Here is a 17,221-nt window from a genome sequence, read left to right on the forward strand (position 1 = left end):
TCACACTGAATGTTTCCCAGAGGACCCGCTGCCCAGTGTGTAGGCGGTGAGGGCTCCCGCAAAATCTTAGGATCGTATAAAGGGTTTCATTGGCTTCTGTAATTACCTATTTTGGGCTTGATGGAGGAACTGAGAAGCAGGAAAAAAAAAATGTTTTGGCTATAAAGTCCATATGTGATGATTTGCTTGTTCCAGCAAAAGTGATGATAATAATAATAAAAATAATATTTCGGTCTTGACATTTCCCATTTGGAATGTATGGAATCCTTTAGCATAAATGCTTCCTGTTGAAAACTTTTCCACCACCTTTTAGGGATGTCTCTTTGGGGCACAAATCCTGCAGGAATTGCTGGCCATCCTGAAAGGTGATCAGACTCCTCCCAACTTTAGCGTTCAAGATTTGACTTTAGGGACACACTAGACCTAATCTCACGGCCTGGGGTTATATAAGTGACAGAAAAGGTGTTGTTTAGTTATTAAGTTCTGTCTTTGTTTTGGGTTGTGACCAACTTCTTACAGCTCAGGGCAGGATACTATATGCTGCACGTGACTGGTGGGAGATGGGGTGAGGTTGCTTAGATTTGAGTTTTGAAGTCTCCTAGCCTTATATACTGGAGAAGGCAATGGCACCCCACTCCAGTACTCTTGCCTGGAAAATCCCATGGATGGAGGAGCCTGGTGGGCTGCAGTCCATGGGGTCGCTAAGAGTCGGACACGACTGAAGCGACTTAGTAGCAGCCGCAGCAGCAGCCTTACATACACATGTTACTGGTGAGTGTGATGGTTATTCTGTCTCCCAAGGCCTGGGCTGTCCCTGGTTCTAGAAAAGCCTCTCTCTTGTTACATCTCAGGCCTGTGGGTGGTGATGGTTTCTAGCTGCTGCTAGTCTTTGAGCACGCTTCAGCACCCTGACTACAGGGTCCCTTAACCCTGTCTTTTGCATATGTGCTCAGTCATGTCCTACCTTTTGCAACCCCATGGACTGTAGCCTGCCAGGCTCCTCTGTCTTTGGGATTTCCCAGGCAAGAATACTGGAATGGGTTGCCACCTCCTTCTCTAGGGTATCTTTCCGAACCAGGGATTGAACCCACATCTCCTGCACTGGCAGGCAAATTCTTTACCACTGAGCCACTGGGAATCCTTGTCTGTATTGCTGCAAACAATTCCTTCACTAGAAAGGCTTCCTCAAAAATCCCAGGCTATGACACCATCTGTCTAAGTTCAGGACCTTGACTGAAACATCTAATATACAAACATCCTTACTGTAAGATAGTTGGGCTTCCAAAGTAGATGCCTCCCATTTTCATTTCTGAGATTTTTTTAATGTGACAGTATCTTACATTTATCAGCTTAAAATATGGTCTTTATATTTTTAATAGTATATTTATAGACAGCTGCAATTTTGCTTCCAGTTTTGATCCTGGCCCAAATGAAATGAATGTCTTAAGGAAGGTCATTACAGTTCAATCTCTGAAGGCCTGATTTCCTTTAGCAATATTTTTTCACTAATAAATATTTCCTTATACAAACGAAGTACCTTTTTAACTCACAATTGTTAGATATGTGCATTTAGCATTTCATATTGCATTCAGCCAGATAAAAAGAAGCTCAAAAATTCAGATTTTTCAGAAAAGGGGACTAGTGGAAGGACAGAGCAAAAAATAAGCCAATTATATTGTAAACTTTCATGAATTGGTTATTTTATAGTCCGAATTTCTGATTATCATGTCAGGGGCTGAACTCATCTCTTGTTTGCAAGTCCATTCTTCACAGTGTCCAGGTTTTCAGGACTTCCTTCCTCCCAGAATTCCTGTCCTCCCCACGTGCCTCAGCAGCACCCAGGAGCTCTGCATCTGGTCCTTGTGGCTGATTCATGCCCTGGGACTGGCCCTTCCTCACTGCTCCTTCTCTCACGCTCCACGTCATCATCCAGCTTAATCAAATGCAACCTCCTCATGAACTCATTCCTGATTCTCTCAACAGAAGACTTTTTTCTCTTTCTTCTGAACCCCCACAGTGCTTCACGGTTCCTCTCTTCTGAGCCCCATTATGTTCGAGCTTTCTTTATAGGGCTAGTAGTTAAATGTACACACTGATGTCATCTCCTGAAGTTAAATTCTTATGTGAATATTTACTAGGTAAATGACCTTGTGCAAGTTACACAATTTTTTTTTTGTGCCTCAGTTTCCTCATCTGAAAAAAAAATCAAGCATAATAATTGTGACTAACATGGTACTTATAAAGATGTAAAGTATGCATGACATCAGTGCCTGCACATTGAAAATGTTCAATAAGGGCCAGCTATCGTTTTTGTTATGGATTATCTTACCTTTTAACCATAGGCTCCTTACTGGGAAGACCCTACATGTATGTATCTTCATCTTCTCCATAGTTCGGTGCATGGCTCTGAGTAGGTGCTCAGTAAACTTGAATGAAGCTGGCAAGATCCTACATCCTGGTAAAACCAAGAATAGATGTCAGGCCAAAACGCAGTGAATATCAAGGATGAAACAGTACTCTCTTCACGTCTTCATGTGCTGTATTCCCCTCATTTCACTGTAGCCTGCTTCAGTATCACCTGTGCTACTGGGATTGCCATCAGGTCACCAGCGATGTCTTACCTGCTGGGTTCAAGCACGGCTGTACTGGCGCTGGCTGCTTCGTTTCTCTGGGATCTCTCTTCTCTTCTTACGTTGCCTGCACTGCCCTCCATGGCTTCTTCAACTAATCTCACTGACTTTTCCTCTTCTGGACCTTTTGTGGGGTTTCTTTCTCTCCATGACTCTCACATTGCATACTCAAGGGTTTAATGTGAGATTCCTATTTCTTTTTATTCAACATATTATTTCTGGGAATCACTACTACCCTCATGATTTTCACTACTCTGTATATGCCATACGCCAAGGATGTCCCTATTTATACAATATAAACATCTCCCCTGCATTTCAGACTCAAAAATCCAGCTGAGCACTAGACAGCTCATCCTGGATTCTCCATAGATATCTCAAATTCCATAGCATATGCCAAAAATAGCACATGACCCTCTTCCCCACTACACAGCTCTTCCTTCTGTGTATTTTCATCTCTGTTGGCGGAACCACCATTTACTCTGACGCTGGGAGTTAAGCATGACCATGTAAGTGTGTGTGTCCGTGTGTGTGTGTGCTCAGTCCCTCAGCTGTGTCCAACTCTTTGCAATGCTATGGACTGTAGCCTGCCAGGCTCCTCTGTCCATGGGATTTCTCAGGCAAGAATACTAGAGTGGGTTGCCATTTCCTTCTCCAGGAGATCCTCCCGATCCAGGGTTTGAACGCTAGTCTCTTACATCTCCTGTATTTGGCAGGTGGATTCTTTACCGCTGAGCCACCTGGTGACCCTACCTCCCATTCAAATCCCATATCATATTAATCATTAAGTTCTGCTGATTTCATGAGCTAAATATCGGTTCGATTCATCCTCAAACAGATATCATTATCTTAGGTTAGGTATCACATCTTACCTGGCTATCTGCATGACTATTCTAACATTTCATGTCCCTTGAATCCTTTTTCCTTGCAGCTGTAAGAATGATCACCTGTGAAGCACATGCTTTAAAACTCTGCCTGGTGGTACACGAACAGCTCCCCATTGCCTATAGGTGAAGGTGGTATTTAATGTGGCATTTGTTTCCTTGCTTTGGTCCTGCTCTACCTCTCCAGCCTCATTCTCTACACACTTTATGCTTCACAACACACAGTAGCCTTCATCTTCTTTTCACATAGCATACAACTTCCCGTCTCTCTGCCTTCACTTGCACCATCCCTTCTGCCTGAAACAACTCCCATTTGTTTTGGCTAACTCCTCCTGCAAGACTCTGTTCAGGCACCATCTCCTACAGGAAAGCTTAGTGGAGCTGTGGGTGAGCTGGGAGGAAGATGCAAAGCTAAGGCACTGGATGGACCCTGGAAAGGGGACCTCTTTTATCCCATCAGCAGTGGCCAGGTGCATCTGTTTCCTAGGATAGCCAGACAAATCCCCACTAACTTAGCAGCTTAAACCACACATGGGTATTATCTTACAGGTCTGTAGATTGGAAGGTAAATATTTCTTCAGCTGTCAGCTGAGGGCTGTTCAGAGGTTCCAGAAGCCTTTCCTTGGCTTATGACCCTGCTCCTACATCATCAAAGCCAGCAACTGTGGGGCACTTCCCTCTCACACTTCTAATCTCTCCTCTGCTTCTTCCAGTTAATCTTTCTGGCCTGGTCTTCTCTGCTTTCTTCTTCTGATTTTAAGAGCTCATATAGTTAGACCAGCCCACCTAGATAGTCTGGGGCTTCTCAGGTGGCTCAGTGGTAAAGAGTCTGCCTGCCAGTGCAGGAGATGCAGGTTTGATCCCTGGGTCAGGAAGATCTCCTGGAGAGGGAAACAGCCACCCACTCCAGTATTGCTACCTGGGAAATCCAATGGACAGAGGAGCCTGGTGGGCTACAGTCCATGCGCTTGCAAAAGAGCTGGTAGCAACTAAACAACAACAACCTAGATGGTCTAGGAAAATCTCTCCCTCTTAAGGTCATTAACCTCAGTTATCTCTGTAAGTCCCTTTGCCATGGAAAGTAACATATTCGCAGGCTCTAGGAGGCAGTTATTCTGCCTACTATACTAAGGTTGAGACAGACAGTAAAAGCCTGAGATCATCTGATTTGAATTCTATGTTCACAGAATTCATAATTGATCATTTTCCTTTGTATTATTTTGTTATGTAGATTTCCAACTTTAGATTCACATTTTGAATCTAAGGCATGTTGGCAGGGACTCAGCTCTGTCTGGTTCATTTTGTGTTGTTTTTAGTCACTAAATTGTCTCTGACTCTCTGCAACCCCGTGAATTGTAGCCTGCTAAGCTCCTTTGTCCATGGGATTTTCCAGGCAAGAATACTGGAGTGGGTTGCTATTTCCTTCTCCAGGGGATTTTCCAGACCCAGGGATCGAACCAGCATCTCCTGCATTGACAGGCAGATTCTTCACCGCTGTGCCACCAGAGAAGCCCCTGGTTCATTTGGTAAGTACTTAAAGAAATGTTAAGTGTGCATAACTTCTCAGGGCATTTACTTGGAGGTCTTATGCAGGAAGGTATTCACAGGTGTGCCAGTTATGGAAAAATGCCAGGAAAGCCAGTTTGGAAGACGACTGCAAATCAATAGATGGAATTCTATTATTCAAAATTTAAACCATTCGCTAAAGATTTAACAAGGTTAAATAAACTTCAGAGAAAAGAAACTTATTACATGAAGAACAATCACAACAGAAAGCAATAAAGAATTTTTTAAGCAAATGAGAACTATTAAAAGACATATTATAGAAGAAATGTTTATTTAAAAATTGCCACCCAATAGGATTTTGTATTTCTTTCCTATAAAAATTGTTAAAGCAGAAAGAGTTGAATTTATTGGTGCTTATGGCGTATTTGCTAGGACAATATTTATTTAATGAATTAATTCCTTCTTTTAAGAAATCATTACAATTCGCTAAATATAATACTTTTACCTTAAGGGATTTTACAAACAATGTACTTTAATTTCCTGCCCTCTAGTGACAAAAATAATGTATTCATGCCTTTATATGGAACAAATTCTGTTAGTATCAGGAAATAAAGTTGCGTAAGAGGGTTTGGGAACAGAAAATAGAAAGTTTGGCTATCATGATTAATGTACAATAACCATTTTAGTTTGGCAAAAATTTTTATTCAGAGTCAAATAGATGACTTTAAACTGTGAAGCAAAAATCATTGTGTTGTTTCTAGCTATCCCTTGGCCTATATCTTTATAATTAGAAGTATATACCACGAGCAGAGGAGCCTGGCAGGCTACAGTCCACCGGGTTGCAGAGTTGGACACGATGGAATCGACCTAGCATGCACACGTGCACTATAGAGAACTTGGTAACAACCAGAAAATTTACAATTTCAAAATGTTTTATCTTAAATAACAGAATTGAAGGAAATCGACTAATTGTAAAAATTCCCCCAGGGCTTCCCTGGTGGCTCAATGGATAAGAATCTGCCTGCCAATGCAGAAGACATAGATTCGATCCTTGGATCAGAAAGATCCCACATGCCATGGAGCAACTAATCCAGCGTGTCACAAGTACTGAGCCTGTGCTTTAGAGCCTGGGAACCACAACTAAGAAGCCCACGTGCCACAACTGCAGAAGCCTAGAGCCCACGTTCCACAACAAGGAAAGCCCCTGCAGTGAGAAACCCACATACTGCAACAAGAGTAGTCCCGCTCACTGCAACTCGAGAAAAGTCCCTGCAGCAACACAGACCCAGCACAACCAAAAATAAATAAATTTCAAAAATAAAGTCAAAAACTAAAAATTTCTCCCAATATTGTTTTTAAGTCCAGGCAATAATCAGTTTGATAATCAGGCTGGGAGTTAAAGCCTGAGATAACAAATAATCAAACTGGCTGACTATTATGATAAGACTAAACGAGAGAGAGTTACTAGATTTGATTAAGTGTGACATTAAATTTTTTGGTATTCTAATTACAGACTGCATTATTGCTTTCACTGTCCAAACATTTTGGTGTTCCTGGGGTACAGAAATGTATGTGGCACTTGTGCAATTATCATCAACAAATGCACTGAGTGTCTACTCTGTGCTAGACTATCTCAGTTGCTCAATGACCGAGTTAAAAGAAGAAGGAGCTCATTCCACATGCCACACTCCCAGACTTTGATGGAGCTCTGGGCTCCTGCAACCCAGATGGTGACTCTGTGTTCTGATGTAGTACAGACTAGGTCACTGCCTCTCATCTGTGGTGATCTTCTAAACTCTATTTCCCTACTTTGTGGAGCACATGGGATAGGACAGAGGACAGGAATATGTTTCATTGGGGCTGGAGGGCCTTGCTGAAAATGTGATCTCCACGGCCAGCTATTTCTGTAGCCACCCATCATTGTCAGTCACAGTGGGGTTCCAGTGCCTCTCTTTACCAAGCACGGCCAGAAGGCCCCTTGGAAGTGTGTGAGCTCTTCACTGGCTTTCCAGGTGACTGTCGCTGTGTGAACAGTAGGGTAGAGTAAGATGAAAGGTGGAAGGGTTAGTCACTCAGTTGTGTCCAACTCTTTGTGACCCCATGAACTGTATCCCACCAGGCTCCTCTGTCCATGGGATTCTCCAGGCAAGAATACTGGAATGGGTTGCCATTTCCTTCTCCAGGGGATCTTCTTGACCCAGGGATCAATCCCAGGTCTCCTGTAATGCAGGCAGATTCTTTGGTGTTTGAGCCACTGGGGGAGGGGCGGCTCAGATGGTAAAGAGCAGGATGACATCCTCCTCAAATATGATAGGTTGCGGACTGGCACACTCTATGCTGGGCCCTCACTCACTGCACGTTTCCTGTGGACCTGACTCTACTCCTGAACAGCAGCCTCATCAGGTGGGTGTTAACATCCCCACTTACAGACAGGTAACTGATAGAGAGAGGCTATACCTATAGTCATGCTCAGAACCCATGTCTGGACCATTATTTATGGATTTAGTTGACTTAAAAGACAATGGCAGATGGTGTTAGTGAAAAGGATAAGTAATAGTTTGGCATCTTTACAAATGCTAACTTTTAACCTTTAATATAGCTTTTATCTCAGTTTTCAAGTGAGGAAACTGAAGTTAAATTGTCCAAGGCCACACAGCTAGTAAATGGAAAAGCCTGGAACTGAACCCAGATTGACCTGACTTCCCTCTGCCAAAGATCAAGTGGTGTATGTGTGAGTGTGTGGGGTTCCTCGCCATCCAAAGGCCAATTTTCACGCCCGATTCAAAAATCAATCATGGCCCTCTTGTTCTGGAACTGGGATCTTCTCCTTGGACTCTTCTCCTGGCACTTTCCGGGCAGCCTCTATAAAGCTTTGAAGCTTTGCAATGAGCCATGACTGTTCCTCACCTGCTGCCTCTCCACTCAGATTCAGACTGGATTGAAGGACAATTTGGTCTCCTGTAACGGACCTCATGGGGCTTCCCCAGTGGCTCAGTGCTAAAGAATCCACCTGCCAATGCAGGAGACACAGGTTCAATCCCTGGGTTGGGAAGATCCCCTGGAGAAGGAAATGGCAACCCACTCCATGGACAGAAAAATCCCATGGACAGAAGAGCCCTGTGGGCTACAGTCCATGGGGTTGCAAAGAGCTGGACATGACTGAGCAAATAAGCAACAACAACGGACCTCATGACCAGAATAGGACAGTGACAAGAGCATCTGCTTCAAAAAATAAAAAAACAGATCTCACTTAAAAGGAACATTGGGGCATGTTAGAGAGAACATTTAAGGAAAGAGAAAAGGAGAGAAAGAGGCCACAGACAGCTGTTCTTAAACCTCTTCAACACTGCCACGGGAGCCAGAAACAAGAGAAGCGGGGGCTTCTGCTGTCTGGAACTCACTGGGGCTTTTACTGCCAAGAATGAAACATCTGCAAATTTCTTGATTTTTTTTTCTTTTTTAATGACAGTTTGGTCTCTTGAAAGCCAGAAGAAGCAATGAGAGGAGCTGCTCCTCCTTGTAGAATTCCAATAAGAAATCTTGTAAGTAGGTGATCTTATGGACTGTAAATGCATCTCAAATGCTGCCTCCTTGGCATGAAGACCATGGGGCTTGGTTAGGGTTGAAGGAGGGAAGGCATTTACTTTTGGAGCTTAGACACTTTGCCAGGCTGGGGTGGCTGGTGACACAGTCACTCTGAGGACAGGACCTCTAGTAAACGGTGGAGAGATGCTAAATGAGAGGTGAGATAATGGCCAAGATGCCCTTAACCTATGTATTAATAATATATTGGGCTGGCCAAAAAGTTCATTTGGGTTTTTCCATAGGATAGTAAGGAAAATCCTGAACGAACTTTCTTGCCAACCCGATATAATAATATTAATACTGAAACAAAGCAACTCTACTGGAATGGACAGACACATGTCCATCAGATCTTAAGTCTAACGCCTTAACCACTCAGCCAGAGGATGAGATGGTAGGATGGCATCATTGACTCAATGGACATAAACTTGAGCAAACTCTGGGAGATAGTGAAGGATAAGGAAGCCTGGTGTGCTGCAGTCCATGGGGTCACAGAGAGTTGGACACAACTGAGTGACTGAATAACACCAACAAAACAAAGAGGAGAAAACCTCACTGTATCTTCTTTCTTCCTACTCTACCAAAAAGGTTCTATTACCTGGACCTGGAATCCTGCTGCTGTTGGAACAATGGCCCAGGTATGTCATGATCTGGCTTAACTGTTGTGGGCCATCCGGGAAATTATCCACCATTTATTTCCACAAGAGGATACATTCTGAGTTCCAGTTAGTCAACTTTCCAATGCATTTTTGGGAAGGCAATTAGGTTTTCAATTGGGAATGGCCTGAAGCGCCTCATTAGCATTCCTGTGTGCCAATGCATGTAATCCTATTGAGAATGTGCTTTAAGAACTCATTCAGCAAAAATCAGAAATTCATATATACTAAAGAAAGTAATGATCTTTATCACATTGTAAGGGTACAGGGAAGATGTACTGGTTGGGGCAGGTATTTCTGTATTAATAGTTAAAGGAGACTAACTCAAGGCAAAATAAGCTGAAAGACCAATTATAATTTCAGAATACTGAATGGCGTGTCTATTTTAGTTAAGAGTTTCCGTATGTAGCTGTAGGACTGAATTTAGTTCTGCACTTTTGGAAAGTCCTCAATTTTTTTCTTCGTAAGCTTAACAGACATCAATCTCTCTCTCTCTCCCCCTTCACCCACTGGCACCCATTCCTGTATGTTTCGGCTTAGCCTTTCCCATAGTACATAGCTGTGACTGTGAAAATTACGTGCAGTGGTTTAAAAAATTTGCAAGGAGACATATAATGTTAAATGTTAAGTTGTATTCCATTTACAACGTTGCATTTCCAAGCATAATATGATACAAAAATACTGATTACTAATTTCTAAATCTTGGTTCTTTTTATCATCTACCTTATATTCTATGCATTTTTATTCTTTTTCATCTGACATCTGCTGGTAATCTGTTTGTCAATTAAATTTGATGTGTCTTGAGAGTCCCTTGGACTGAAAGGAGATCCAACCAGTCCATCCTAAAGGAAATCAGTCCTGAATATTCATTGGAAGGACTGATGCTGAAGCTGAAACTCCAGTATTTTGGCCACCTGATGGGAAGAGCTGACTCATTTGAAAAGACCCTGATGCTGGGAAAGATTGAGGGCAGGAGGAGAAGGGGACGACAGAGGATGAGATGGCTGGATGGCAACACCGACTCAATGGACATGGGTTTGGGTGGACTCCAGGAGTTGGTGATGGACAGGGAGGCCTGGCGTGCTGCAGTTCATGGGGTCGCAAGGAGTCAGACACGACTGAGCGACCGAACTGAACTGAATACTTCCTTTAGTGTTGTCTATTAAGGGATTTTGCTTTTTTTCAAATAAAAATGTTGTCCTCCCAGACCTTTTCGTTTAGATAACACTGTTCTTCATTTGATGACTTCCCAGGTGGCACAGAGGTAAAGAATTCGCTTGCCAATGCAGGAGATGCAAGAGACCTGGGTTTGATCCCTGGGTCAGGAAGATCTGGAGTAGGAGACGGCAACCCACCCCAGAATTCTTGCCTGGGAAATTTCATGGACAGAGGAGCCTGGCAGGCTACAGCAGTCCATGGGGTCACAAAGAGTTGGACATGACTGAGCACACACGCATTGCACACACTTCATTCTATTGAGAGAGTAAAGGCCTTCTTCCTAAGTGCTTCTGAGAAGACAGGGTTATACACACTGACTTTTGGTTTTGAGATGATATCCTAGGAAACTAGCTGCCAAGGAAAGTCAAGACAGTTGGGGTCAAGGTCTACTGTGGGGTGGTGGCAACTGTGTGAGGCCTGCAGGACACCCTAAGCCTCCTCTTACACTCTCTTCATTGGCCAGTTCATCCTCAGAAAGCGACTGTAAATTTTCTGTCTGCAGGAAGAGAGAAAAGTCTAACCTGTGAAGAATGTGCAATTATTTATAACTGACTTTTAGCTGTTTGTTTTTGTTTGGCTTCCATATACTCTCATGATAAGAGGTGAGTGATCAAAGCTCCATCTGCCTCCCCTCATCACTCCCCATCGCTTGCATTATCACTTGCACCTCCCTCTCCTCCCCCATCCATGGAAAAACTGTCTTCCACAAAACCGGTCCCCGGTGCCAAAAAGGTTGGGGATCGTTTATCCATTCTCATCATTCTTTTTCCTGTCTAGTGTCTCCATGTCAGTTTTTACAGACTTCTACTAGGCCATTTAATGACATTGTATTATAACTTGTTTTTATTCAAATATAGTCGGTATGCACCCTTTCTCCTAGCTAGAATGTAAGCTTCTAAAATGCAGAAACCATAATTTTTTTTTTCATTTTTATATCATGGAGCTTCATTCACTATATGTCTTAACTGAGAAAAATAAGAAAAGATGAACTATTTTCCAGGTAAAACTATCATTGCTTCACTGCTACCTATTCATTGCATTATACGTTTTGTCAGAGAAGCAAGATGATACCAGGGTTCTAAGAGAGGAATGAAACAGAATATACAACATTTGATTGCATGTATGAGGGGAGAACATAATCTTTCTCATTCAGATAAACAGGTGCTATGCAGGAAGGACAAATCCAGACAGGACCCTTCTACCCACCCACCCAGCCACCTGAAGTGGCTGTCTTCAGCTGTTGGAGAATTGTGTGTGGCTGGGGTGGGCTGGCAGCCTGGATGAGAGGAGGATTCTGAAATGAAAAGTGGGAAGACAACCAAAGGAGACCTTATCAACCTTAGTCCTGTTCTGCTTTAAGTCTTTTTTTCTTTTTTTGGTCAAGTTTTATATTAGGGTAAATTTGGTTGGAAAGATAGTGCTAAGTCATGTCTGACTCTTGAAATCCTATGGGCTGTAGCCCCCCAGGCTCCTCTGTCCATGGGTTTCTACAGGTAAGTATACTGGAGTGGGTTGCCATTTCCTTCTCCAGGGGAACTTCTGGACCCAGGAATTGAACCCAGGTCTCCTGCATTGCATACAGATGCTTCACCAATCAAGCCACAAGGGAAGCCCTTGGTTGGAAAACCATAGAAGATGACACCTGCTTTATATCCCTGTATGTGTTCAAATAAAGACACTGAAGCTGGGAAGCAAGATGGCAAGACAGATGGCCAACTTTGGATGGCTGCAAGGGGGTGGGATGGGCTGCCCTCCTCCACCTCCTGTTTCTCCTGGCAAGTTTACGCATTTGTCATGGTGTGAAAAGGTGGGAAAACAATGTCAGGGAGGATGCTTGAATATATAGTTTGAAGGCAAAAATGTCATGACACTACGTAAAGCAGTGAATGCCAAAGGCCACTTCCTTCAAGTACAAGAAGATGCTGACTTGGATCGTATTCCGGTATGAATATTCTTACCATATCTTAGTTGTAAATTTGAAGTCCTGGGGTCCCGGGTGTGTCTGGCATGTGACTGGGTGGTCAGCAGGGGTGGGGAGTGAGAGGTGCAGTCAGGACACACTGAAATTGCCAACTGTCTTTATTTTATTTAAGCCGGGAGGAGAACCAGCCTCCAGGGTCTAGGCTCTGTCCCCACGGAGTTTGTGCTCTGGGGGATTCCATCAAGAGGTGCATGGAGAGGGGAGTGGTATTCCCTTGGATTTCAACCTGTAGAATCCCAGTGGGATGTGATTGGAGAACCAGGTGAGGGAGAGTAGGGAACTCTGGGGCCACAGAGCAGAAATCCTATACTGCAGTCCACAGGGCTCAGCAGTTTAACCCCCGAGGGATGCTAAGTGGTGGCGGAGGCCCATGACCCATCATTAGCTCCTTCATCTTTAGATATTGATGGAATGGAGTTGAGTGATTCTATAGCCCCATCAAAATGATGAGCACTCTAGTACCGTAAAGCATGTATATCTGCGGAGATTTTTTTTTAAGCCCAATATTTTGCTTCTTGCTACAGGAACCAGTTTAGAAAGCAGCCCTGTGCCTTCAGGCTTTAGTGATCTGGGAGGAAAGCACATGGAGCCACATGTTTTGCTCCTAGATTGAAAGGGAAAAGCATTCCTGAGTCAAAGGAACAGTGTGTGCTTCGCTGAGGGCAGAGGGTGTGAGTTTCATCATCCCTCAAAACCTGCTATGGAGCTTAACTGGATATTGCTTTCTGGATAGAATGCCATCAGAAGAGATGCAAATCCCTCATGAATAAATTCATTCTCTTGTGAACCTAACTGCAAAGGTAGTATGGCATTCATTTAATAAAGGCAGACTTCAGCAGTCCAGAGTTGTATCAATCTGCTGTTAGCTCCTTCAGAAAACTGTTTCAAGTCTTATTAAATTATTAGATGTGTGCTCTTCTTACCCCTGAGCAAAGAAAACACCTGGAAGTGTGGCTGGGATATCTAAGACTAGGGCATATATTATGCAAATGTGAAAACGAGACCCGTTAGCAAATGCCACAATCTTGGGACAGAGACCCAAGAATTATTCATCTCTCTGATTTTTCGCTACCAGGGTTTTAAAAATAAATCACAGCTTGAAATCCTTCATCATTAGAAGATCATTCCTAAGTTTTACTGTTCATGAGGTTCTCGAGGCAAGAATACTAAAGTGGTTTATTGTTCCCGTCCCCAGTGGACCACAATTTAGAAAAGATAGGAATCAGGGATCAAATAGCCAACATCCACTGGATCATAGAGAAAGCAAGGGAATTCCAGAAAGGCATCTACTTCTGCTTCTCTGACTACATCAAAGCCTTTGACTGTGTGGATTACAACAAACTGTGGAAAATTCTTCAAGAGGTGGGAATACCACACCACCTTTCCTGCCTCCTGAGAAACCTGTATGCAGGTCAAGAAGCAACAATTAGAACTAGACATGGAACAACAGACTGTTCCAAATTGGGAAAGAAGTATGTCAAGGCTGTATAATATTACCCTGCTTATTTAACTTATATGCAAAGTACATCATGTGAAATGACAAAGTGGATGAACCCCAAGCTGGAATCAAGATTTCCAGGAGAAATACCAACAACCTCAGATATGCAGATGATACCACTCTAATGGCAGAAAGCAAAGAGGTACTAAAGAGCCTCTAGATGAGGGTGAAAGAGGAAAGTGAAAAGGCTGGCTTTAAACTCAACATTCAAAAAACTAAGATCATGGCATCCAATCCCATCATTTCATGGCAAATAGATGGAGAAACAATGCGAACAGTTACAAAGTTTATTTTCTTGGCTCCAAAATCACTGCAGATGGTGGCTGCAGCCATGAAATTAAAAGATGCTTGCTCCTTGGAAGAAAAGCTATGAACAACCAAGAGAGCATATTGAAAAGCAGAAACATCACTTTGCCAACAAAGGTCTGTAGAGTCAAAGCTATAGTCTTTCCAGTAGTCATATATGGATGTGAGAGTTGGACCATAAGAAAAGCTGAGTGCCCATGAATTGATGCTTTTGAACTGTGGTGCTGGAGAAGACTCTTGAGAGTCCCTTGGACTGCAAGATCAAATCACTCAAATCCTAAAGGAAGTCAGTCCTGGATATTCATTGGAAGGACTGATGCTGAAGCTGAAACTCCAATACTTTGACCAACTGATGCGAAGAGCCAACTCATTGGAAAAGACTCTGATGCTGGGAAAGATTGAGGGCAGGAGGAGAAGGGGATGACAGAGGATGAGATGGTTGGATGGCATCACTGACTCAATGGATGTGAGTTTGAGCAAACTCCAGGAGATGGTGAAGGACTGGGAAGCCTGGCGTATGCAGTCCATGGGGTCACAAAGAGTGGGACATGACTGAGTGATTGAACAACAACAACAAATCCCAACATTATCTGCAGGTGCTATGGAAGGGCTTCTCCTATTAGAAGCAGGGCCGCCATATTGCACAACTCCAAGGGCAGCATTCCAGAAAAGGCAATGGCAACACATTCCAGTACACTTGCCTGGAGAATCCCATGGATGGAGGAGCCTGGTGGGCTACAGTCCATGGGGTCGCTAAGAGTCAGACATGACAGAGCGACTTCACTTTCACTTTTCACTTTCATGCATTAGAGAAGGAAATGGCAACCCACTCCAGGATTCTTGCCTGGAGAATCCCAGGGACAGAGGAGCCTGTTGGGCTGCCGTCTATGGGGTCGCACAGAGTCGAACATGACTGACGCGACTTAGCAGCAGCAGCAGCAGCAGCAGCAGCAAGGCAGCATTCAATTTGCTACAGTATAAGAGATGGAATGTTTTTCGCTATTTCCTGTAAATCTAGTTGTCACAATGACTCCTCCTATTCACTCTCATCTATTTTCTTTCAGTATGGATATAATACACCCAAATCCACTCTGATAACAAACTAAGAAAATTAAATCACAATGAAAACCTACAGAAAATGTGGGAGAAAAGAACTCAAAGTAACTAAAAGTTATCTCTAACCTAGGTCTATGGTTTCAGAGATGAGAAAACAAGGGTCACACAAATATCCATTAAATACCTATAATACTTCACTATGGGCTTCCCAGGTGGGTACCAATGCAGGAGACGTGGGTTTGATCCCTGGGTCAGGAAGATCCCCTGGAGTAAGAAATGGCAACCCACTCCAGTGTTCTTTTCTGGAAAATTCCATGGACAAAGGGAGCCTGGTGGGCTACAGTCTATGGGGTCGCAGAGTTGAACACAATTTTAATAGCTGCACAGTGGCCTATCCTATTAAATGGATACAATAATTAATGAATTATATCTTAAAGAAACTTTAAAATTTTTGAAAATTTTGTTGTTATGACAGTTCCTCAGACTACTATTCATTGAAGAGTTGAGACAGTGCTATTTTTATATGTGATGGACCAGAAGTTCAATAATACATCAGCAATGGAATTTTAGAACCCCACTTTTAAGGTATCATAGTCAGTAACACATAAAGCATGCATAATGTTTTAAGTAGATATTTTATTTAAGAATTACCCGCCTTAAGTGTTCAGTCTGAGGCAGGTCCTATGCTAAGAGATCAGTGCATAGCATCTCATGTAATCCTTATACTTGTCCTAGGACTTAGGTTGGATAATTACAAGATATCTAATAGATAATGTGGGTTTGGCTCCAGACCTCAGCAAGAAAGTGAACATTGAAATAAAATGAGTCACAGGAATTTCTGTTTTCCCAGTGCATAGTGTATCGTGTGTGTTAGTATTAAGTCTAAAAACACAACATACATACACTAAAATACTTAATTGCTAAACAATGTAACCATCATTGGAGCCTTCACCCAGTCATAATCTTTTTGCAATGGTAACATGAAAGATCACTGATCTGTTTAAAAATAATAACAATGAAAAAGTTGGAAATATTTTAAGAATCACCAACGTGTGGGACTTCCCTGATGGTCCAGTGGATAAGAATCCACCTGCCAATGCAGGGGACATGGGTTCGATCCCTAGTCCTGGAGGATTCCACATGCTGCAGAGGAAGCAAACCTGTAAGCCGTAACTACTGAGCCCATGTGCCTAGGGCTCATACTCTGCAAAAAGAGAAGCCATCGCAATGAGAAGCACATGCATTACAGTGAAGAGTAGCCCCCACTCACTGCAACTAGAGAAAGCCCATGCCGCGATGAAGCCCCAGTGCAGCCTAAATAAACAAATAAAAATTTAATAATAAAAAAAAGAATTACCAAAGTGTTACACAGAGAGAAAATGCTATCAGAAAAATGGTGCTGATGACTTTCTCAATGCAGGGTTGCCACAAACTCTCAATTTGCCAAAAATACAGTATTTGCAAAACACAAATTGGAGTGCAATAAAATGAGATACACCTGTACTCCCGATTAGCCAGATGAGGAAACTGAAGTGACAGCGACCAAAAGACTTGCCCCAGGTACACAGGTAGTGAGAAGCATGTTCAGGAACCAACTCAAGTCCTCTAACATCAGGGCCATTGTCATGTTGCCACTTCTTGCCTTGAAGATAATAAAGCAGAGTTCCTAGCAAGAAAAAGTGTAAACACAGGACAATGAAAACAGGGTTGGGGGACAAAGTTTATGAGGCCCCTTTTTCTTTTCTCATTGTATTTTCAAGAAAATATGGATATTATATTAAGAAATTAATGGTTTAGATGTTTTGAGTTCACTTAAATTCGTATGACTGTTATTTATTAAAATACTAATAATCCATTGGGTTTCCCAGGTGGGTCAGTGGTAAAGAATCCTCCTGTCAATGAAGGAG

At 42.8% G+C, this 17,221-nt stretch overlaps 1 protein-coding gene; it reads left to right on the forward strand.

The window, feature by feature from the left end:
- The window catches only part of PREX2 (phosphatidylinositol-3,4,5-trisphosphate dependent Rac exchange factor 2), a 787,616-nt gene that overhangs the window by 358,413 nt on the left and 411,982 nt on the right, over positions 1–17,221 (forward strand).

The sequence above is a fragment of the Bubalus kerabau genome, chromosome 14, assembly GCF_029407905.1.
Source record: "Bubalus kerabau isolate K-KA32 ecotype Philippines breed swamp buffalo chromosome 14, PCC_UOA_SB_1v2, whole genome shotgun sequence".
Classification (NCBI taxonomy): domain Eukaryota; kingdom Metazoa; phylum Chordata; class Mammalia; order Artiodactyla; family Bovidae; genus Bubalus; species Bubalus kerabau.